At 32.4% G+C, this 24,223-nt stretch overlaps 1 long non-coding RNA gene across 1 annotated transcript in view; it reads right to left on the bottom strand.

Moving 5' to 3' along the window:
- Positions 1–22,345, bottom strand: part of LOC145683418 (uncharacterized) — a 335,902-nt gene extending 313,557 nt beyond the window's left edge. The window contains exon 1 of the long non-coding RNA XR_014131085.1: positions 22,279–22,345. This is a non-coding gene — a long non-coding RNA (uncharacterized LOC145683418). The remainder of the gene's footprint in view (positions 1–22,278) is intronic.
- Between the last annotated feature and the right edge of the window lie 1,878 nt (positions 22,346–24,223).

Genomic DNA, 24,223 nt, shown 5'->3' with positions numbered 1-24,223 from the left:
CCAAACACTATTCGAAGCTTTCTTGCACCCACTGGAAAACGTGAAGTATATTAATATTTATTTCCATATATTGTTAAAGTAGACTGTTCCCATAATGCCCACCGACTTCGATTTTACAAAATTTGAGAAATAAATTTCACTTTTTATTTTGTAGTCATTTTGAAGGCATTTAGTTATACTACCATTAAGAAACCCATATACATCATATTACGAATCAATCATTATGGAACAATTTCATGTGTTACAGGCAGCAGTGGTACCAATCTTTGAAAGTTTCCTTTACAACTTTTTTCTTTTTTTAAAATTGATTTTGCGAGTAATGGTATATTCAGTATAAAGGTACAACAAGATTTTTTCTCTATCTATCTCTCTCTCTCTCTCTCTCTCTCTCACACACACACACACACACACACACACACACAGAAACAAACACACACACACACTCTGTCTCTGTGTGTGTGTGTGTTTCTAGTTTCCGGCCTAAGCCTGTGGATACTACCAGGTATACTAGCCCTGTGTACATATGCTAGTGTGTGTGTGTGTGGCGGGGGTATATGAAGTATTAATTGGGATCGCGTAGTGGAAATTATCGATATTAGTACGTACACACGTGCGGCCGTTACTTCACACGATAACTTTGGACGAATAACTTTTTTAATTCTGCTTTTTGCAATAAATATGTAGAGTAATTCCTCTCGAGGGAGTTCCTTAATGGAGGTGATTCGCCAACTGGAAGCTGTAGAAATGGGTCATTTCCGATTTTAACGTTGATCACTATAGAGCGGAAATGGTAATAAATAGTACGATGCAGTGTTCGGCAATCGATAAAGGTTATCAAGTATAACTTTCAGCTTCATCCTTAACATCCTGGAGAAACCTGAAGAGACAGAAATTATCCTAACTATGACTTCTGGCTTCAAATTAATCTAGATAGTGGGATAGGAAGAAGCTGTTTTAGAAATTAATATAGCGCTGTGGGAATAAATATCATCTTCTCTCTTACACTTCTAATCAAGTCGGAAGTAGCAAAACTCAACTACTTCCCATTTTAGTGTTGATTACAACAGATTTAAACGATACTAAATAGCGAGAAGAATTTTTCTGAAATCAGTTAAGTGACCCAAGAATATGATCTGTCTCGACTCTAATCTTTGTACTAAAACTTGAAGTGGTAGAAATCAATCGCTTCCGGTTATAACATTGAGCGTTATAAAATTGATAGCGAGAAGGCTTTTTTTAAGGTAATTCATTAAGTGCTCCAAGAGTGTATTCCATCTCGGCAGTAATCCCTCTGCTCAAATCGGAAATGAAATAAATATACTAGAGCTTCTCGTTCCCAAACCACTACAGAAAATACATATAACATGACCCTCTTTAAGATTTTATTATTATTACGATCACGTAGTGGAAATTGTAATACCATAAAGTTAGTACGTAGGTAGTGTTATTACTTCGAACGATAACATTTGAAAGGATGAGAAATTTCTTCCAATAAGTAGATAGTGTTATTTACTTGAGAGAGTTCATTAATAGAGGTGATTTGACAAACAAAATGGTAGAAATGAGTAATTTCAGGTTTTAACGTTGATCAATATAAAAAAAAACGGTAATTGATAGCGAAAAGCTGTTCTCGGCGATTATTCGTTTCAAGGGAATCCCTCATCTTTTTCGTAAGATTCTAGTAGAACTGGAAATGATAGAAGTGAGCCATTTCCGGTTTTAGCATTCATTACTATAGAGCAAAACAATAATAGATAACGAGAAGATGTTTTTGGCAATCAATTAAGTTTTCAAGGATAACCTTCTTCACATTTAACAAGCTAGTAAATTCTGAAAGTAACAGAATTGAGCCATTTCCTGTTTCAACGTTGATCACTATAGAGCGAAAACGATAATAGATAGTAAGAAGCAGTTTTCGGCAATCGATAAAGCGTTCCAGGAGTAACTTTTATTTTCGTACCTAACACCCTAGTAAAAAGAAAGTGTAGAAATGAGCTATAACTTCCGGTTTCAATTTAATTTAAATGGAGCATTAACTATAAGAAATAGGGAGAAGCAGTTTTATGGAATCAATTTAACGTTGTGGGAACAGGTAAGTTATTATCTCTCTTAAACTCCAAACCGGAAGTAGCAAAACCCAAGTACTTCCGGTTTTAGTTTTGATCCCAATAGATTAGATAATATAACATATAAGGAGAAGTGGTTTTCTATAAACGTATCCTATCTCGACTCTACCCTTTATACTAAATGCATAAATGGCATATATCAATCACTTCCGGTTATAAATTGAGTGTTATAGATTGTAGATATGGAAGATATTGTATGTAATTCATTAATTACCCCAAGAGTATTGCATCTTGACAGTAATCTCTCTATTAATACTAGAAGTGAAAGAAATATGATACATCCGTATTAATTGAGAACATATTGCGTCATCCTCTTTACGGTTTTTACTAGAGTTTATTTTTCAATTAAATACTAGCCGGATGTTTACTAAATTTTGTGAGCTACTAGCATATTCCCTGAGAAATAAGGACTGGTAATTCCGTGGTAAAACTCGTCCAAGAACAGGGTGGACATGGGTTGCATTTCATACCTTATTTCTTGATAACTACTTAATTAGCCATAAACATTTTTTTATAACTATTGGCCGAATCGGAACAAAATTTGTGGTGGCAGCCCTCAACCTAATTAAGATCTCTAGATACATTTGTTGTTCGAGCTTGGCCAAGTTTTGGGCTTGATTTGCTTGTGGTAATTTATTTCTCGGTAATCTCTTGCCAGATCCAATCTAAAGCATTTGCCATTACAGGAAACCGCTTGTCCCTATTTATTGTTTTTGCTTTATAGTGTTAACCTAAAACCGGAAATGGTTTATTTCTACTACTTTTGGTTGGTAACGAAAGGGGATGAAAGGTATTCTTGGAATGCTTAATCGATTGCCGAAAACGGTTTTTGTTTTATAATGGTCAACGTTAAAACTTGGAAATGGTTGATTTCTACCACTTTATGGATCACTTCAATTAACTAGGTCTTCCGAAATAATTACTCTACCCATAGTTTGCAAAAAAAAATGCTTTGTTTCAAGAGCTATCGTACGCAGTAACTTAGTCGCAGCAGCTATCGTGGTTAATTATTATTATTATTATTATTATTATTATTATTATTATTATTATTAGTAGTAGTAGTAGTAGTAGTAGTAGTAGTAGTAGTAGTAAGTATTGTACCTGTTGGCAGGTACTGAGACTAATGGGAGATGTGAGTGTGATTGTGTGTTTTCTTAGGTTCTGGTCTGGAAATTCTTCTTTCATCTTTCTCGATCTTCATCTTCCTCTTTTAATTCCCAATATTTGATTCCATTTTTCAAATCACGACTAACTGCATTTTTTTCTTACTATTCCTCTCTTACTTTCAACTTTTCTCTTCCTCTTTGGGTTGAGAAGTGTCTAATACGTTTTAATCTGGTTAATATAATTATTACCAGACTGCAGTTTTCTCTATCTATTCTTGAATACTATGTGTAAGAAATTGAATTGTTATTATTATTATTATTATTATTATTACTATTATTATTATTATTATTATTATTATTATTATTATTATTATTATTATTATTATTATTATTATTATTGCGTCCATGTTCTGTTACCGTCAAATGGGGTGAATAGAAACACATTTTTGGCTATATGAGAATATAAGTCTGGTAATGTTAAAGATTTCGCGTATCAGATTATTCCAAAAGAAAGGTCTTAATATGCTAATGAATTTCAGTAAACGTCATATTAATTTATCAACTCCACTTTTCTTCACCTTGATTTTTCTTAATGTTTCTATTCACCCCTACCCATGGGGTGAATAGAAACAATTACTTTATTTTCATTGTTGTTTCTTTTATACTATTGGAAAGGTAAAAAAGAAACAGCGTATTTGTTGAAACGAACTATTTATTTGATACCTGCAAGATATTAGTTCAATAAGACCAGTATTACATAAGTTACAAACTTATAAAACAATACAATGCACAATATAGGTATAAACGACCATATAGTTTTGATGATATTTGAATAAGATTTAAACCACTGAAATCATCAGGGAAACTTATCATGAGTTGAGTTGATTTTGAGGTTTACGTCCCGTTCAGCACCGAGGCTATATGAGACGTGGACCTACTGATTAACGTAGAATCAGAACTACATGAGCTCCCGCCGGGAATCGAACCCGGGTCTCCCACGCCAAAGGCGCGTATGCTAACCGCTTAGCCACGAAGGGGCCCGAAAGTTATCATATACTTAAAGCGTGCTGACGAACTCCTAATAAAACCCAACACTTTCGTTCTGAAAATTTCATTGTTTATGTGCTCTCTTATAAAACACTCCCACATATGCATCATGTTCCCATTTTCGCACTTGGGTGCTGAATAGTCTTATCGAGTTTTAGCTTCTCATTTTACCACAGCAAAATCACCAGCTTTAGAAAACCATCATCTAGTTCGTGATCGTCTGGAATCTTGTCTTCTGGAGTGTTATCTTTCTCCTCTTCCGACAATACAAAGGTAGGTTGAGTTTCGTTGTGATTTGATGAAAATGTATCATTTTCAGAAAACAAACCAAAACTCTTACCAGAAACATCTATTCGTACTCTCTTCTTCCCTTATTTAATTTTTTCATCTTCTCTCATGCTCCTGAGAAGATCCATAAGGGAACGGTTTACAGTCTGAGATGACTTTTGCTGTTCTGTTTCTTCTCGTTCATTGTCTTTTTTTGGCAACATCCTCAGTATTTGGTCTCGACAAAGAGGAAAAATTCCACACTTTTCAAATCCAGCCCTGATATTTTCCTTCTTCAGTTTCACACTTTTTTTTTTTTTTTTCAGAAGACTTGGAAATTTGTTCTTAGAGATGGTTGATACATTCCTATCAGGTCCTTTTTTCTGCTCCTCAAGAATTTTCCACTCCTTGAGGAATTTCAAGAATTTTCCAAGAAGTGTTTCTATTCACCCCACTAATTAAAAATCATAGCAATAACCCAGTAAAGTTAAATTTTGATTAAAAATAATTTACAAAAGGAAAACTTTTACTATGAACGTCAGTAAATGAAACAACAAACTACAAAATAGGCATATGTTCAAATGCAACAAATATGAAAATGTCATACTTACCAAGAAAGTTTAAGGAGCGCTAAAATACCGTGTAAGATTTCAGAAACACATTAATGCTACTGCCGTCTACCTCAGTGTTCCCAACTCAGTAAAACATTTTGTCTCTGCCCTTGACACTTTAGCCGTATAAGACTATGTTAAGAAATTTCAGTTTTCTTGATTAATTTATCGTCCAGATAAATCCAAAACTAATCTGGGAGTTTTGTTTCTATTCACCCCCATGTTTCTATTCACCCCATTTGACGGTATTCTTTTCACTATTAGAGGAAAAGTTCATTTTTTCTACAGCCTCACTTTATCTATAATGATACTTCCGGATTATGCTTAATGTTTAGTTATGTAAGGAAGAAGCAAATCTAGTGTGAAGCCTCCATTTCATGTCAGCCTTCCGTGATCATTTATTACTGTTCAGTGAGGTAATTTATCAAAAGTGCAATGCTCTTATAGATTATTCGTTGTAGTGTTATAAAGTGGGAAATGATACAAGACGCTGTGTTCTCTGAATTAAAGTTTTGGGATCCTCTAGGGCAATTGTTCCAACATTTTTTATAAGCGCCCATATTCTTAATCCCTACATACTTCACACCCACATCATTTGCACATGTCTTTGACTGTTTCTGCAATTTTAGTTGCAGCATTGTATTCTCAAATCATCAGTAAAAGCAACAAAAATTATAATAAAAATATTAATAATGTATACTGTATATAAAACAATATAAGTGAGTTACTAATTATTATCGACCAAGCCATAATACTATAATTAGAAAGAATACTCTTTTTGACGAAAGCAAGGGATAAAGAAAGATTTTGGGAAATATGTGTCCTTAGGGGCGTAAATAGGATAGTGTATCTTGCTAATCCCTGAGGTAAGGAAGATGAAACTAGGCATATAAACTAACCATTAAAAATAACTGAACATTTTTCTCACAGTTTCTGAAAAATTCCGCACCTAAACAAGAAAGAAGTAATTCGTATAACATTAATTTCTCAACTATATTTTATTTCATTTATTTTTAGAAATGATAAATGTAAGAATTCTTTATATTGGAGACGTGAAATTTGAAAATTAAACTCAATTAAAAACAAACCAAAAAGTTTAGCTTTTTCGAAAATTCTGTCCTAAGAGGAGGATGGAGGATAGTGTCTACCTATTAACATTTCTGCATTTGCTTACGTTTGAGGTGTGAAATTTGGCTTTGATTTCTTAACTAAAAATAACTGAAAGTATGTTTCCGAAAATTCCCCTCTTAAAGATGGAAAAAAGAGATGATTTCTATAATATTAAAATTTACCACTATTTATTCAGAAAATGTCATAAAATGTGAAATTCGCTTAAATGGAAAATGCGAAAATTGGTATACCAACTCTGAACTAAAAACAATGGAATACGTATTTCAGAGTTTTCGAAATTCTCCTTGTAAGCAAAAGGAAGGAGGAATTAATTTACTTATTTCTCGGCATTCAAATCGGCGTTCGCTGTCTCATCATCATAGAATGTTCGAGGAGGATTACTGAAAATATTTAGAACTACTCTAGAGCATGGTTTCATCATATCACTTTCACTGAAATGCGTATACTAAGGGGAGGGGTCAACGTCTAAAATATTTGATAAAAATACAGTATCTTACAAATCTCGCATGTATCTTACATATCTCGCATGTTCGGTTCATTTATCCGAAATACAACTTCAAATGCCTCTAATAAAACGTCTAAGTACTTAAGAAAAAATACATAAAACTGCTACGCGTTAAAATTCTCAGCAAGTCGTATTTATGTATCTGTGTTAACATTCTTCCTTCGAAACAGTTGAGATCTTATGCTTTTCCTTTATATCGGGGAATGTGACTTAAAATGAGTCTCAGTGTCGTGACAATGTTTCTACGTCATCGTCACGTAGAAGGCAGAGGAACTGTTTGAATGGGGGGAGTGTAAATCGTAAAGATGGATACAACATTCTGAGCGTTTATTAACAAATGCAGCAAACATCGTTTATTAACAAAGTCATCGCAAACCTCAAACTGCCTCTCGCCCCGTTTACGAACGCGTTGTTTCTTTCCCGGTAGAACTTGTTGTAAATACCCACTTCTAATTCGATAAATCGAAGTGGAGACCAAACGTACAGTCTCCCGGTAAACGTACAAATTTAACGGGTGGTGTAGAAAGTTCAATTGACGAATATCTGGTAATATAAATATAGACAACTATGTGGTTTCTTTTCACATACTTTCAAATTCTTGTAGACTTATTGCCCTAGAACTGAGTGTACTTTTCTGCTTTGTGCTATTATTTACATTATAGGTAACTGAAATATTGCAACACTGTAGAGGTCTACATAACGCCTGCAATACTGTGGAAGCATGTTAATAGTGTGTGTGTGTGTGTGTGTGTGTGTGTGTGTGTGTGTGTGTGTGTGTAACATTAGATCTTCCAGATATGTTATTGGTACCGGTACTATTTACATCTTCCAGGTGATGTTGGCAACAGGATCCAATAAATATAGTACGGCACCACACGTATTTCCCAAGAAACTACCAGAAATAGTGACATAAGTATTTTCCCACCGCAAATCTGGATACAATTCATGGATTTTGATCTGACACTCGTTTTTGTATCTCTTTTAGTTTTTTATGCACATTTGGTTCCAACAAGTCGGTTCTCCAACACGCAGCTAACAAGTACGCAAATACGTGTATAGGTGTGTGTGTGTGAGAGAGAGAGAGAGAGTTTTTCCATTGCCCAATATCATTAATAATTCTATTTAGATGACTTTGAGTAAAGGAAAGTGTTGCTAATTTGTGTTGTCAAGGTAATAGGTCTACGAAGTATAGAGCTGAGAAATCTGTGCACTAGAATCTTTACATTCGCATTCAAATATATTGAACAGACGAATCCTCCTCGTCCTTCAACTACCATTTGACGGGTATGAGTTTGTAAAAATTTTAAATATCTATCAATTTCCATTTTCTTATTTAACCCATTAGTGCACAGCATCCGATAAATCGGACGCGTGCTTTTCTCCATTTTTCGAAGAAACTGTCTGTTTTTAGCCCTTTAATTCTTAGTAGTTTGTGATTCTACTATCTATTCTTTCTACGTTTTCTGTGGTTGACTCGATAACATTGACTGTCTGTACTTCATTTGTCGAAGAACAAAACATGGCGGTGAGGCAGTATGCTGTTTCACGGATGGTTAGACTATTTACATATAAATAAATATACAGTTGTTCGTAAAGCTTTAAATTTTGTATAAAAGTTAAAGTATAGATACCAACATTTATTACTAACTACATATTTAGTTATGATTTACATTAGCACGAGATAGGTGAGATGTAAATTGTAGGCGTTCGATTTATCGGACGCTGTGCATGAGGGACATATGCATTCACTACAAGCTAAATATTTGACTAGGTAATACATATTTGAATTTTGCTTGTGTTGAGTCTTTGGTTAATTTCAGAACCATTTTACATTATATGGATTGATTTTTTAATGAATATCTACAATTACGTAGGAATATCACAATTACTTCTAATTATTAAATGTTTATGTAACGTAATATAGAATGTAACTTCATTTGAGCAACGATGCTAACGAGTCGCTGATGCGGATCCTTTATACAAGCTGAAATTAAATGTAGGCAAAGTTTCGTCTTAGTTCCAAAAATGTTGCGGCCTTGAGGAAACAAATTTCAATTGACGAAAGTACGTTACTTATGCAAAACAATTTATAAGAGGAAAGCCACCCAGTTAGGGTACCAAAACTGAATCATTTTAGCAGTTCAGGTTATATCATGTGTTTCCAATTGAATACAGAAAAAGAAAAAGATTAGTGTCGTATTATCTTTGCTAACTTCGGCAAGCAGTCCACGTAATGCAAAGTATAAAATATTATTCGTCAATTACTTTACTTCCATAGATCTCATGAATCATCTGAGTAATATGGGTATTCGTGCACAAGGTACAATTCAGCAGGGACGAATCCGCAATTGCCCACTAAGGAAATCAAAGAAATGAAGAAAGAACCAGGAGTTGCACATGATTATCCTAGCAACGAAAAGACTAGCCTTGTTAGGTTGAACGACAGCAATGCAGTTATGGTGGAAACGAGCTACGAACAAATTTTGTTGGGTTCAACAATTCGGTGGTCTCTGGAAAAGATGTCAAGGATAAGTGTGGAGTAGCCTAACAATATAGCCAGCTACAATAAAGGAATTGAAGGAGTAGATTCACTAGATCAGTTGGTATCGTACTGAACAAGAACAAGGAAGCAAAAATGATACTGGCCAATATTTGCATATTTCCGACTTGTTTCAGTTGTGAATTCTTGGTTATTGTCAAAGAAGCTTCAACCCAAGAAATACATTGTTTCACTTCTCAGTTTTAGAAGGCTATTTCTTTATTGATGAAGTATGGAACAGCGTTTCGACAAGGAAAGTCAATAAAAAAGGCCCTTCAAGATGAGCACAATGATCGCTATGATCATTGGCCAATAGTAAGCAAACCTGGACGAAAATGTGCTTATAATAAATGCTTAGGAAAGTCTAAGTTCATAAGTGCCTTAGAGGGCTTCATCCTAAATACTTCTATCCGTATCATCAGTAAAATGATAATGTAATGTAAGAATAAACAATGTATATGAATTGAGAACAATCCTGTAAAACTCTAATGTGTATATAAATTTTCTTTTCTTTTTCTTCGTTTCTAATTATATTTATATATGCGTTCTTCAATGCGTTCTTCGTTATTCAAAATTATGTATATTACCGTATTTCGTTGTAAGAACATTTAAGAAAGTACAGAATCATTATAAATCGAGTCCTAACGATTTAAGTGACTATCGTGCACAGCGTCCGATTTATCGGATGTTACGTAACTACCCTATTATGACGTAACCAAAATATATATTAATCAAAATCTGTTCATTGCAGTCCCCTGCATGAAAAACAGCCAAATAATATGACAAACATAGCTAATAAACTTTGTGCACTAATGGGTTAAATCGATTTTTATTGCTATGATAAGAGCAGTAAATTATAAATACTGATTGGAGCTGTAATATTTAAATTGATAAAGATTTTGTGTATTAATACAAAGTATGTTCTACAGGATTTTTGGTATGCGTTGAATATTGTTGGATGAAGAGATTGGAAAAGTGTTTTAGAAATGTAGTGATTCTTTTGATTAATACCGTGTAAATTGGTTGTGCAGTACATCTATTTCCATACTACTAAAACTTTTTTTAGTTTCCTATGGTATCTAGTTATTGTTTTTTATATGAGTAAATTTATAATTACGGTATTATTCATATCTTCTTCAAAGCATAATGATTTTGTGATTGATACCCTGAAGACCTTAATGAATATTGAACTATAGATCTTCAGGGTTTCCCGATAATTAAGCTTTGGTGATGTGCCAATAAGTTTGTCCTATTTTTCTAATGTTAGAGTTTAAAATTATTCAAGGTTGGAGAATCTAGGTAAACATTCTGATAATAACATAGGTTGTTCTAACTTATCGATAACAAGTTGGAGGTATATGCCAATAGTGTAAAAAATGTTAACCAATTTTCTATTCGTGTTGTGTTTGAGGAACAGAGACAGTATGCTTATGATAATAGAAGACAAGCTAATTGTCATAGATATTTTGGAATGTGTAACTGTTATCAACAAGTTCCAACGATTAATAGTTAAACACCTAAACATCTCGTTTATTGTACAATGTGGTTAACTCTTTGAATCCCACATTTTCTGAATGTATTTAATAATAAATTTTCTGCTCTAAAAGCCAATTATTTGAAGTATGCTAGACAACTTGCTGTATAAATGATACATCAGTAGAGTTGAAGGTAATCTAACTCTCAAATAATCATTTAACAAATAAAGTGAAATTTTAGCAGAAATATTTCCAGAAATGAAGATTATTCTTGAGATGATAGTTATCATTTTTTTAAATATTTTATATACAATTGGAGATCTTTTGAATCGTACTACCTTTCGATGATGATGATTCCTACAGTTTATATTTCAAAGCACATAAAACACTTGAAATTCGTATGATTTTGGAAGAAATTTTTAAAGGATTTGTATCATTATTTACTATGCCAGTTAGTAAACATGCATTAATATCAGAAAATGTATCGTAGACAAGGCCTTACTAATTTAGTAGGCCATTTCATAGTTCAAAAATGTATTCCGTTCATATTTTATGGTTATTTGGGTTTGAATCTGAGTGGCATTAACTCCCAGAGTGGCATGAACTCCGCCATGCGATATAGATTGCTTGATGATTATTTTCTTAAATGTAGAATATAATTGTTAGATATATTGAAATGATTTATTTTAAGCAAAGTAGTCAATTGGAATTTAATAGGTGAATGACCGATAACAAAACTCAAAATCATAAAATAGTTAAGTCATCTATTGGTTTTAATTTTTGGAACGCTTTCAGGCATAGAATAACTTTCGAGAGTAATTCTTCGGGAATTAAGACAAAATATTGTAAAACCTCAGAAACAGGGGATCATATCTTGTCTATCGAATTATCCAAGACATGAAGTTTTCTCTTCAGAAATGAATGATACTGTATCATCCTTCCCTAAAGGTTTCTAAATAGTAGGAGAGTTATTTGTATTTTATGGATATTATATTCTAATTTAACCCCACACCATAGTGTCTGGCAAAAAGTATGGTTGACAGTTATTCGTGGTACGATTTTCTACGAATGATGAAGTTATAATGAAAATAAATTTAACTTGCACTTTGAAAATTTAAAATTGCTGACATTTTACCATGTAACTGTATTGTGAGAACATTGTTTCTGCTAACGACTCAGTTATCTTTAGATTCTACAGCGCATTGTTCATTACTCAGAGAAGGAATTAGAAGTGTTCGATTCATAAAAGATTTGAACAAACTCGTTTAAATAATGAGTGTGTTATATCAGGGATTGTGCTTAAATGTCTAGTCATACCTACTTTATATTTAAATCAAATGATCAAACAAGTCGAAATTTTTCAGCGATTTGGTTTTTTAATTGATCCAACCAGTTGTGTCATTATTCGAGATTTAAATCTTCAGACTCAATAGAAAAAATATCAAAATTATACACAAACAATCGTTTTTGGGCGATCTGTTAATCATAAAGAATTAATAGGGTGTTTATCAAGAATGACAATTTGCGGTCGTTTAGGACAGTACTAAGATCATTTTCAAAAAACTACTTTTTAAGTCCCGGAAAGTGAAGAAGAAAAATTGGCAAATTCAAGAGGATAATATTAGTCTAAGTAATACAGCAGTTGCGATTCAATAAGGAGTTTAAGATGGCGTGAAGTTAGGCAAACCTTTATTCTGTCTGAAGAAATATGAAGAAGATAAAGGTGATTTGAAGAAACGATGTCCGAAGATAGCAATAGTCTTTTCCATTTTCATCCATGTTGCTTTGATTACTAGGAAGAAACTGTTTCTTTATACCTTTGTTTAGAAAAATACTTCAATTATTTCCAAAGTGTAGTTGTTCAATTTTTTAGAAAATACTTTTAGAAGATGATTAGACAAAATTATTGCAGATTAGTTTCTTAGTGATGATAATTTATGACAATTGAGAGATCTTGTGCGAGAAGTGAAAGTCAATGATAAGATTGAACGAGGAATATCTAATTCCGGAACTGATAAAATATTGAAAAAATTCTATTGACTTTTACATAAGTTTGCTTCAGTATTTGTTAAAATATCAGAATAAGTTGTTAAATCCTAATATCTTAGTTTAAATAATAGTAAATGTAAGCCTCAAGGCAAATTATATAACTGGAATGCAAACCGCACAACAAGCTCACTATTCTGGCGCTATAAGTAACCGAAATTACCCACTAAAAGCACCTTGACTAATAATATTCAACACAGAAAGATAATGTAAAAGCATTTACATGATTACAATTGTCAATGTACAACGAAGTTAAGTGCTCTGTGCATAGTCTTGTATGATATATGTCCCTCATTCCTGCTTTTGAAGATTGCAAATGTATACTCTTTATTAAATATGTCCCGGATAAAGCTGATGTAAAAAATTAAATTGTTCAACATAATTTGTTAAAAATGTCATTAAAGATCATTGGAAATAGGGAATTCAATTATTACTTTGTAGTGTTTAAAATCACAAAGAAAGTAAAATTTTGTTTTGAGAGAGTTTTCATTTGATCTAAATCTCTTAATATTTCAATGAGTTATGAAGGAATCTCATATACTAATGCTAATAGATGCACACACACATACACACACTTATAATTCAGTTCGCTTGAAGAGTGAAGCAATAGCACATATATATTTCTTTGGAATCCGGACTTTCAAACAACTTGTGGGCAGAACGTGATTTGCTACAAGCAATATCTTTCACGCAAACCGCGAACACATTTGTTACTTTTCCTTCGCTACAGAGCAGTCGCCAGATGGTGCTATTAATGAGGCAATCTAATAAGATTAGACAACATCGTCTCTTACGTAATCAATCTCTTGAACAAGCTACAACACATGGCGCAACTAACCAGAATAAAACATCACAGCTTACGTAAACGTTCTCAGTCAACCGAACCAGCTACCAGATAGCGCTCTCATTGACGCAGTATTACGAGAATAAACTAAGTAATATCTTAAGTAATCTCACTTTCTCTCTTGTGTATGGAAGCTGTACTAGTAATCATGCAACATCGAGTAATCACGATGTCTATACTTACTTAAGAATGAACATCTTTCCTACACAATTGCTAATATCAACGTATAGATTGTGAAAACATACATCGAGATCTTATAAAAAAATGTTAGTGTTATCAACTCACTTGAGAAAATGTCACATATATCCCAAATATTTTCAAGTTATTTGGACCCCCTAAGTTTCAATGTGATGTCTCTATAAATAAAGATTATGGCATTTTCTGACAAAAATATGAGTTGGATATATGTACACATTTAAAAAAAGAATCCTTAATAAAATAGGTTCTATTTGGTCAATGTTAAAAATTAAAATCCAACAGGGATTGTTATATTTCGAATGATTTTCTTGTATGGATTAACAAATTTCATAACCTAATGTAAAATGTCACATTTATAAAATCTTAATTTTTACACTAGTCGAAAAAATTTTAAAAAACACTATCAAAAACTATATACAATTTTAAGACATAAGTAATTGCACTTTTCCGAGTTATCAAAAATTTAAGAGCCAAAAATCCCAAAATTTTTTATTCATTATAGGATTGTTAGTTATTGAGCTAGAACAAATTTAAAATGCCATTGAATGAAGGGTTAAGCTCCATAATATATTAACAGATACTCTATCACTGGGGAACATATTTTATGATATCCATAAATATTAATATCTAAAACTATAACTAAACTAAATGTACTTCTCTATTATAATGACGCCATCGTATTGTAGATACCTCATCCTTCAAAACATATTCCTTATAACCTATACAACTTAATGCTAACTTATTTATTCTACGCTAAATATATCATGCCTATAACTCCTAATTAAATATAACATTCTAAAAGTACTCCATTTTATTGAACAAACAGTCTTTGTATTCGTTCTCTATATATAGCACTTTTCTTAATACCTTCCACTTTCTTAGATTTTTCCTTATGGGGTTTATCACAAAATCTTTTGACTGTTAGATCCATTTAAGGTGCTTTATTGAGTACATTTTACTTCTCAAACGTACAAACTCTTATATTATTGTGCCTTTAAATTCATCCTTGATGTTACCAAGTATTTTGTTATTAATCTGTTGTATCTTGTATCTATTATCTTGAGAGTAATCACTTGTGTCGAAGTAATCAAGAATTTTTTTCATATATTTGTTTGAATATGGTAATTATAATACGTTTCGATCTGTATAATATACTACGATCTTGTTTTCATGTTTTAGCCTTATTACATTATAATCAAAGTTGTATATTATAAATTTTGGTAGCTATAAGATACCCTTTACACTATATATAGGATTATTAAAAGCCAATTTCGTTTTATATAATCCTAAGCACACATAGCCACAGTGTATATACAATTTTATCTTTAAAATTCGGATGAGCAATTAGTTTTACCACCGTTGCTGAACCACATTCTATTTTATAGGCTTACATGTCTTTCTAATATTTTCCATTGTCTTCCCGAATACACTGTTATTCATGAGATTATAGAAGGTTTTCCTGACACGCGTTTGTTGCTATAGTTACTATACGTGCGTTTCAATATATATAATTCTTTAGATAATCTGATTATTCACTTTCTGTTACCCGAGATATTTTCTTTAACTTTATTCCAAGTGACAAACCTTTTACTAGATTTCGATAGTGATTCACATATTTTTTAACAGAAGGACTTGTTAATAGCTTTGATTGTTTTGAAGCAGGTGGAGATATATTGTGAGGAGCTAATGGATGGTCTTTTTGATAGCATGTAATTATTTTGGATACTCAAGATCTATTTCTGGTATATAATCAGTATCGGAATTGTTTATAATCTTTGTCAAAGGTATTCTATTTCTTCCTCACTTAACCGTCTAAATCTTTTACACAGTACATATTGATTCATAGCCCATAAATACAAAGTGTTTGAATAAATGAAATGAAATCTTTAAGTTTTACGTCCCACGCTTATGCCGGTTATTTTAAGGAGATGGTGAAGATGAGAAATGAATGAAATGTTGGAATGATGAAAGTGGGAGGAAACGGGAGAACCCCGAGAAAACCCACGAGCACGAAGTTTGTCCACCACGAAGTCCACACGGTGGCAGCTGGGATCGAACCAGGGACCCCAAGCACCGGAGGTGAACGCTCTACCACTAAGTTACGATGTCTCCCACAAAGTATTTTCGTAAATAATAATTTAGATAAAACAATTTTTATTCTTTTCGTAATCCTTCATATATTTATTGTTTGCCCTTATATATCTTTTCGAACATTTACTCATACTGCCTCTTATTCCTTTCGCTATCATTAACACCATATCGTACTCTCTTAATAAATATAATTTTATATCTGTTATCTTGAACATCGCATCAACAACTAAACCCGGTGGTACGAAGAAGGATCAAAACCATAAGCTTTAAGACATGTTTCTATAAAGTACTCTAACACATCTTCTAATGACAACATATGCGTTTTTATATATAGATTATGATAGTGTCCGTGATTATTAACTTCAAATGTTTCCCACATATTCTTTGCATTCTCACTAATATGTGTGTGTTAGTAAGCTTGGTGAAAAATGCTTACTTTGGTGGTCATTTCCTATTTCTAAACTTCTCCAATCGCTTGCAAATCATTTGGATAAACATCATTCTTTATTACAAGTTTAAATTGTTCTTCGTCACGATAGAAGCGTTGGGTATGAACCATTTGTTCCTTTGTTAAGTTTGATGATAACTTGTCTAAACTACACGCCAGAAATCTAAAGGAATCTATGAATGTTAATTTAATAGTTGCAACCTTTTTTTACTGAACGATATGTATCGTTGCTCTTTATCAGATATTTAACCTATTTGTTCCTTAATATATCTTAGCTCATTTATAAACAAGTGAGAAACATATCCAGTCAGGTTATGTACAATCTCACTTAGGTACAATAACGTTTAAGTTACAATTATTACATAATGCAACTACAAACTTTCAATTTATATCATTATTGATGTCTAACTTTATATGTTTTTCTTTAGTATATTCTACTTTGCAGTAAGAACAATGTTCAGCTTCATTGAATTCTTTTCTCTCTTTACGTGTTAAGGGTAAAGTATTATTTTGTTGATATATATTTAATAAATGTTTGTCTACTTTCTTTAACATTCCTATGAACCATTTAGCCGGATCTTCATCTATGTTCACAACATTATCAGTTTTTGTTCCATAAGTTTTCAGAATGTAATAACTGAATCCGAATGGCCTATGGTGTTGATATTTTTCGTAAATGATACGTTTTCTGGATAATATTCTTGATACACCATAGCCTTACTCAGAAAACATTCAAAATCAGCTTAAATCGCAAATGGTATTTTCATCGTATATTACTAGTCCTGAAATTCAAAGTATGTATCTTCTGCTGGAATTTATGTTTTAACAGATTTGTGAGTAGAACAATCTTCCTAATGTTTATCTATTGCATATTTTGAGCAAAAGTATAACAAATATGTATCATATAATTATTTTCAAGCTCTCCATTTAGTTATCTGATTACTAGCTTATCTACTTAGGTCTTTGATCCACCATTAGTGTATTATATTTCCTTCTTTTACACATAATAGAATCACAAGGGTGTTTTTTCTTGTTTTGAGTATGATATAAAATGTACACCATATGATTTTCGTTGTATGTATACGTTAATGGATATATAGACTTGCCTTTCAATTTTTGAAGTATCACTTAGCTTTACTGGGAATTCAATATCTTTACATTTTTCGACCAAGTCTTTAAATGCTTGTACTTTGATGGTCGTTCTGTTTTTTTTTTTTTTTGACATGAAGTATTGCAGAAGTAATTGAATGTATGAAACATTTTACATCTTCGTTTTTTTACATTAATAACTACTTGATTAATTTTAATTTCATCTGGTAGTTCTATGTATGATGATCTTCTATAAGGTGCATAATTATTAAGTGCTAACTCTATGTAGTTTATATGTATCCATCCAGAACCTCTAGTTTAGAACTCATCCATACTATTATTGTTCTTTATATTTCTTTAGGATTAGCTACGAATTCTTTTACATTGATTGACTGGAATATCTTTTTGTTAATAGTGCTAAAGGATCAGTTCTGAATGTCTTTGATTTCTTATATTGTCAGTTTATTATAATGTTATCTATCAACGAGCAATGTTTTTAAATGATGCTCAGTCTACTTATTAAAGCCTTTAGTGTTGAGTGATACATTGTTATAGAGAATAATGTTCTTTTTAATATGTTTTAAATCCCATGTTTGTAATCTTGATTTGAACGCTGAATTTTCAAGACTTACATTAATTGACTGTGATTCAAATGTTTCTTGTTTCGACTCTTCAAATAAATCTTTTTCAAATGCAAATGTTTGGGTTAATTCCAATCTGGTTTGTTTGTCTTCATACTTTTTTGATACGATTAATAAGTTCATCTTTATATTTATTAATACGATCATTAAGTTATGTTTACTTTAGTCGCCAATAAGCTCTTATCCCCCTCTCTTTACATATACTCCTTAACTCTACTACAGAATGTCACTATCATAAAGGAGACACGCAGGTAAAACAAAGAATATCCAAAATCAGATGGTGGATCCATACAGAAAATCACTAGCTGCGAACCATGACTAGAGAGTTACGATCCCAAGAGAAAGTACAACTATGCCATCATTTAAAGTAGAAAAATGGTAATATTTTCCTAAACTCATTACTACTTAACTATTTACGGCTTACCTAACATAATAAATTTTGATAACCAACAAACTTCGGTGAAGTAAATGTTTATGTTCACCACTCAGGTTGTCAAATAAAACATTGCGGACAGGAGCATTCAGAGAACTTCGTTTAACATAATTAACAACATTAATAGTTAATAATAATATTTTCTTGAGGTTCTCTGGTAGTATTCTTGTACTTAAGGTTTGCAGTTAGATTAGGCAGTGCGCACCAGCAATTGCAAGATTTCTGTTCTTTGCTAGATTTATAAATACAGATAAGGAACCTGTAACAGTAACATTGGTGGTACTCCAACTTTTGATATTGCTACAAAACTGTCTCAAGTTAAATTATTTTCAACAAGAATATACTAATAGCAGAGAAGACAACAGAAACTACGTATATTGTCTCCAATGTTTCCGAATTTCTTCTATTAACCATTTTATTTACGGACCAATAGTAAAATATTAAAACAAAACACTGACATGTATCCGTGGAGGGCAAAAAACGGAGATTTTTTTTTATGAACTACCTGAAATTACCCAATGTAATTTCATTACCTTTCAGTTTCACCGTGTTGTTGAAGGTTATATTTTATGAATTGTGCCTATCGTTTATTACCAAGTACAATAGTAGGTGCTTTTAATACGAAGTTTGGGGAGAATTTCGTAGTTAGTATACATAGTCTAACCAATAGTATGAGATTATTTTCTTAGCTATTAGTAAAAGCTCATATCATACTTTCACTACTGTGTCATTTTGCTCGTGAAAGATTCTAGAGAAATCCAACTTCATACCTTTCAACGAGAGTATGTGTATATACTGTGAAACAAATGTTCCAATTAGAAGAGGCGAGGAGCATCATTACAACGACAACATGACACGACACACAATATATTGTAGTAGCTGAATACCATCTTTGTCAACGAAGCTATACCCTCCCGATGTAATCTTAAATGCACAATTTTCTCTATCAGTTAGAAGCTGCATTTTTTCCTTCACACACATAGTGGCGTAAACGAGCAATTACGAAGTCAATACATGCGTCATCAGTTCCCATACGTTGTAAAAAAAATAAGGTGTTCTTTACGTGGCAAAGAACGGCAGTGAATTTGTGGTGTAGAACATTGCATCTATTGATCCTTTTTTGCTGGGATACTAGCATTTTCTCGCAAATCCTCATTGAATCAATTGACTGTCTTATTAATGTCAGTCTCCTTTAGCGCACAAATCAATGACTTTGGTCATGTACGTGCAGATATTGATAATGTTTAATTCCTATTATCCACTACATTCAGCTCCAATTGTAGTAACCCAACTTCACACAACACACTGAAATTCTATTGTTATCTTGACTTGGATCAAACTATTGACGGTCTTTCAATGACATTTGTTACTTGGTGGTTCGTTGTTCTTTCTGTCATGAATTGGACTCGTATGTCCTAACGGAATATAAAGGATCCTTTATTTCCTAACTGGGACACCCTTGCGCCACCGTAGAAAAATCCGAATCAAGTATTTTGGGTTAGAAATTACAAGTCTAAAAATATAAAATGCCGACTCATCTCAATAGCTAATAATTTTGAAAATGCTTGCTCCCGAAGTTCATTTCCGTACGGCGTAGACGGTCATAGCTCTGAAACTATGCTTTTGACCACATGTGCAAATGAACGTTTTGCTTATTTTGAAGTGAGGAATCACTTATTTGAAATTTTTTGTCTAGTTCATAAACACGCTATATGTATAAACTCGGAAATGGACGTAGATGTCACTTCCACAGTATTTGAGTTTCATAACTGGAAGAATGTACGTTGCGAACTTCATGAACATTAGATGCAGCACTTTCAAGTTGCGGAGTCGTGAACGATGTAGTTACCTAAGTATCCTTTGGGAAAGCAAGAAATGTACTGCAGCAGCTGCGTTTGAAGTTGATGTTTCAATTGATTGCACATCATACGCACACCTGGAGACATACAAGTTTACTTTAGTAAACGGTGAGTTGTTTCTTGGGATAGTCATAAAAAATAATTTTGAGTGCTGGAAAGTGCACAACATTTGACCGGCGTAACTGACACTATTACGTAAATCAAACATAGTAACAAATGGTTTGATATTATGGTTAACAGCCATTTTGACCAGCTTGCAATCTGTATAGCTGAGATATTTTTAATCAGTATAGTACTTTCCATCACCAACATATTTAATAACCATATAAAAGGAGACTGCAAAATTTAATTGGCTTACTAAGTAAAATTTCTCTTCATAATATTAGGAAGCAAGCAGTTCTGTTTGTCGAATGTATCAGATATCACAACGTTTCCTGTTTTGCTTTCAGTACCACTAAGGAAGTATTGTTTGTTATGACCAAGCTTTATCTTATATTGAAATGTAACTCCTATTCCTGATATTGGCTTAGAATTAACGAAATAAAGTCCTAGAATATTGTTTGTTAACATATTTCCCTCTCATCTGATTTTTTGCTTTTAAACAGCTAAAAAAATCATATTATTATTACTAATTTACACTAAATGATATTTGTAAACTGATCGGCTGTACTAAGAGCCTGATAATGTCAACTTCAATTCACCATAATTAAAAGATTTTCGTATGACAATTCATCTCCTTTCTGAATAAAGACTATTCATTGTATTGTTTTCATTTCTTGCTGTTAAAATTGAAGAAATATAAGTGAGTATGTGTGCAGTGCCTTCTTTATTGTAATGTAAAATCCGCCCCTAAACTGAATTCGGAAGTAAGAAAATAAAGACAAATGTTGACAGCATGATATTATATGTTTAATAAGCTACAAATTTATTTGTGGACGAGTAGTGAAGTAATTAAGTGAAAGTGCATATTTTATTTTCATAATAAATATAGCTGAATAAGATTTATTTATTTACATCATAATTTCTACATATAAACATAAAACATTATACCATTATATCTCACATATTTAAGATCATGTATATTGGGAATATAGAACATTGATATGAGACTGCAGTTCAAATACCGCTTATGATTTACAAAAGAAGCAAACAAAGTACACAAACCTAAATTTTCTTATTAATCATCATTATTAAGATATGAATAATAAAAGTTTCCTTTGGTTAGTCTGAGAAAAAGTGAAAAATATCAAAATAATTCTAGTTTCATATTGATATAGACCATTAAGTATAAATGGACACGCAAAATTATAATTTCACGTTGATAAAGAGCTTTGAATATTTCTGAGTACACACTTGGTTCCTTTTTATTTTCTACTTTGTTCACAAAACAATAAATGCATCGCTAAACCAAGCAAATTTTCAGGAAGGAAACAATTACAAAATAACTCCAACGAAGGGTAAAACGTAAAGAATAAACCTAAGTGTGAAGTCGAAAGAAAGGTTTTTTTCAGTTAAGTGACTTTTCTTTACACCAGACACTCTCAAGAGGTGAAATTAATCACTTATTTAGTAAGTCAATAAACGAAACGGAGAAATCTTATACGGCTTGAATAACAGTATGAAGATTTCTGGCTAATCTAAAACAATAGACAAGAGCACCTACTTTTCCTGAACAATTTTCAACGAGTGAACTAAAACCTATATATAATATTTCACGCAAATTATCTATATCAATGATTATTAATTATTAAAATTATTAATTATTTTAATAATATGAAAAAGTTTACGAGATAAAGTAAAAATAATGCACTGCCATACTCACAGAACACAAGTGATAGTGTAAAATGCTACTAGAAGCCTGTCTGCCGAACAAACAAGTGTTGTGTTTATGTAAGGAATTCTTTGATATGCTTGAGAATGACAATTATAAACATTAACTCTTGTTACACACTGTTATTTTGAAAATAAATAACAAAACATCAATTCAGTTCTATTGTTATATATACTTCTCTTGAAATTGTTATACTTTGTAACTATAAACAATATAATCATGTAACACGACTTGTGATATTCGGTATTTATTAAATCAAAAATGTTTGTCTAACATCTATTACACCAAAATCATTCTTGACAGGACATTTTTCCCATAGTAACAAGGATATTCAAGGAAGCTACTGTAGCTTAAACACATACTTTTCTCGAATTTAAATAATGTTATTCTTCGTATTGCTAGGTATGAAACGGAAACATAGAACCCAAGTATTATAACATAATGACGTCTAGTGATACATATGCCATAAACATCGTCATCATATATCATCATATAGTGATGCATTTCTATTATAAATTTAACAATATTCATAACTTTGAAACCTTACTAATATTGTAATGGACTATGTGCATTAGGAAACATTTAATACAATTCACAATAAGTTATTGGTGAGTAAAAATTCGCTTCGAGTAATGATCAGTTCCTAAAGTAGTACCCAAGTGTTGTTTCAAGTACGTTTGTTCTGTTAAAACATACTTTACAGTTTTGTTTCCTTATATATATATACAGATAATTACATCAGCTAATGCTTATGACAACAAATACTATTCGAAGCTTTCTTGCACCCACTGGAAAACGTGAAGTATATTAATATTTATTTGCATATATTGTTGTTGTAGACTGTTCCCATAATGCCCACCAACTTCGATTTTACAAAATTTGAGAAATAAATTTCACTTTTTATTTAGTGGTCAATTTGAAGGCATTTTGTTATACTACCATTAAGAAACCCATATACATCATTACGAATCAATCATTATGGAACAATCTCATGTGTGACACGCAGCAGTGGTACCAATCTTTGAAAGTTTCATTTACAACTTTTTTCCTTTTTCTTTTTTAACTGATTTTGTGAGTAATGGTACATTCAGTATAAAGGTACAACAAGATATTCTCTCTCTCACTCACTCTCTCTCTCTCCCTCTCTGTGGGTGTGTGTTTTTGTTTCTACTTTCCGGCGTAAGCGTGTAGATACTACCAGGTATAATTTCGTGTGTACATATGCTAATGTGTGTGTGTGTGTGGCGCGGGTATATGAAGTATTAATTGGGATCGCGTAGTGGAACTTATCAATATTAGTACGTACATAAGAACGGCTGTTACTTCACACTATAATTTTTTACAAATGCGAATTTTTAAATTCTGCTTTTTGCAATAAATAAGTTGAGTGATTCCTCTCGAGGGAGTTCCCCTAAATGGTAGCCCCCACCATGTCCAAATGAATCACAAATTGCCGCAATCGTTTGTACATTGTTTGTACAGAAATATACAGGCCAAATTTTCGTTTATACACTATTAGGGGCGCCGCCAGAACGAAAACAAATTGGGGGCTGTCTAAGTGGTAGCCCCAAACCAACATGTCCTATTCAATCACAAATTATCGCAATTGTTTGTACTTCGTTTGTACAGAATTGTGCAGGTGAAATTTTCCTTTGTACACAATTAGGGGCGCCGCCAGAACAGAAAAAATTGTGGGCTGTCTAAGTGGTAGCCCCCCACCATGTCCAATTCAAGCACAAATTTTCGTAATCGTTTGTACTTTGTTTGTACAGAAATGTGCAGGCGAAATGTTTATTTGTACACAATTAGGGGCTATGCCAGAACGAAAACAAAGTGGGTGGGCTGTCTACATGGAAGCCCACTACCATGCCTAATTCAATCACAAATTGTCGCAATCCTATGTACATCGTTTGTACAGAAATGTGCAGGTAAGTCT

This window comes from Thermobia domestica, chromosome 4 (genome assembly GCF_964235325.1).
Source record: "Thermobia domestica chromosome 4, izTheDome1.hap1.1, whole genome shotgun sequence".
In the NCBI taxonomy this organism is placed as follows: domain Eukaryota; kingdom Metazoa; phylum Arthropoda; class Insecta; order Zygentoma; family Lepismatidae; genus Thermobia; species Thermobia domestica.
This window is presented reverse-complemented; position numbering and strand designations above follow the sequence as displayed.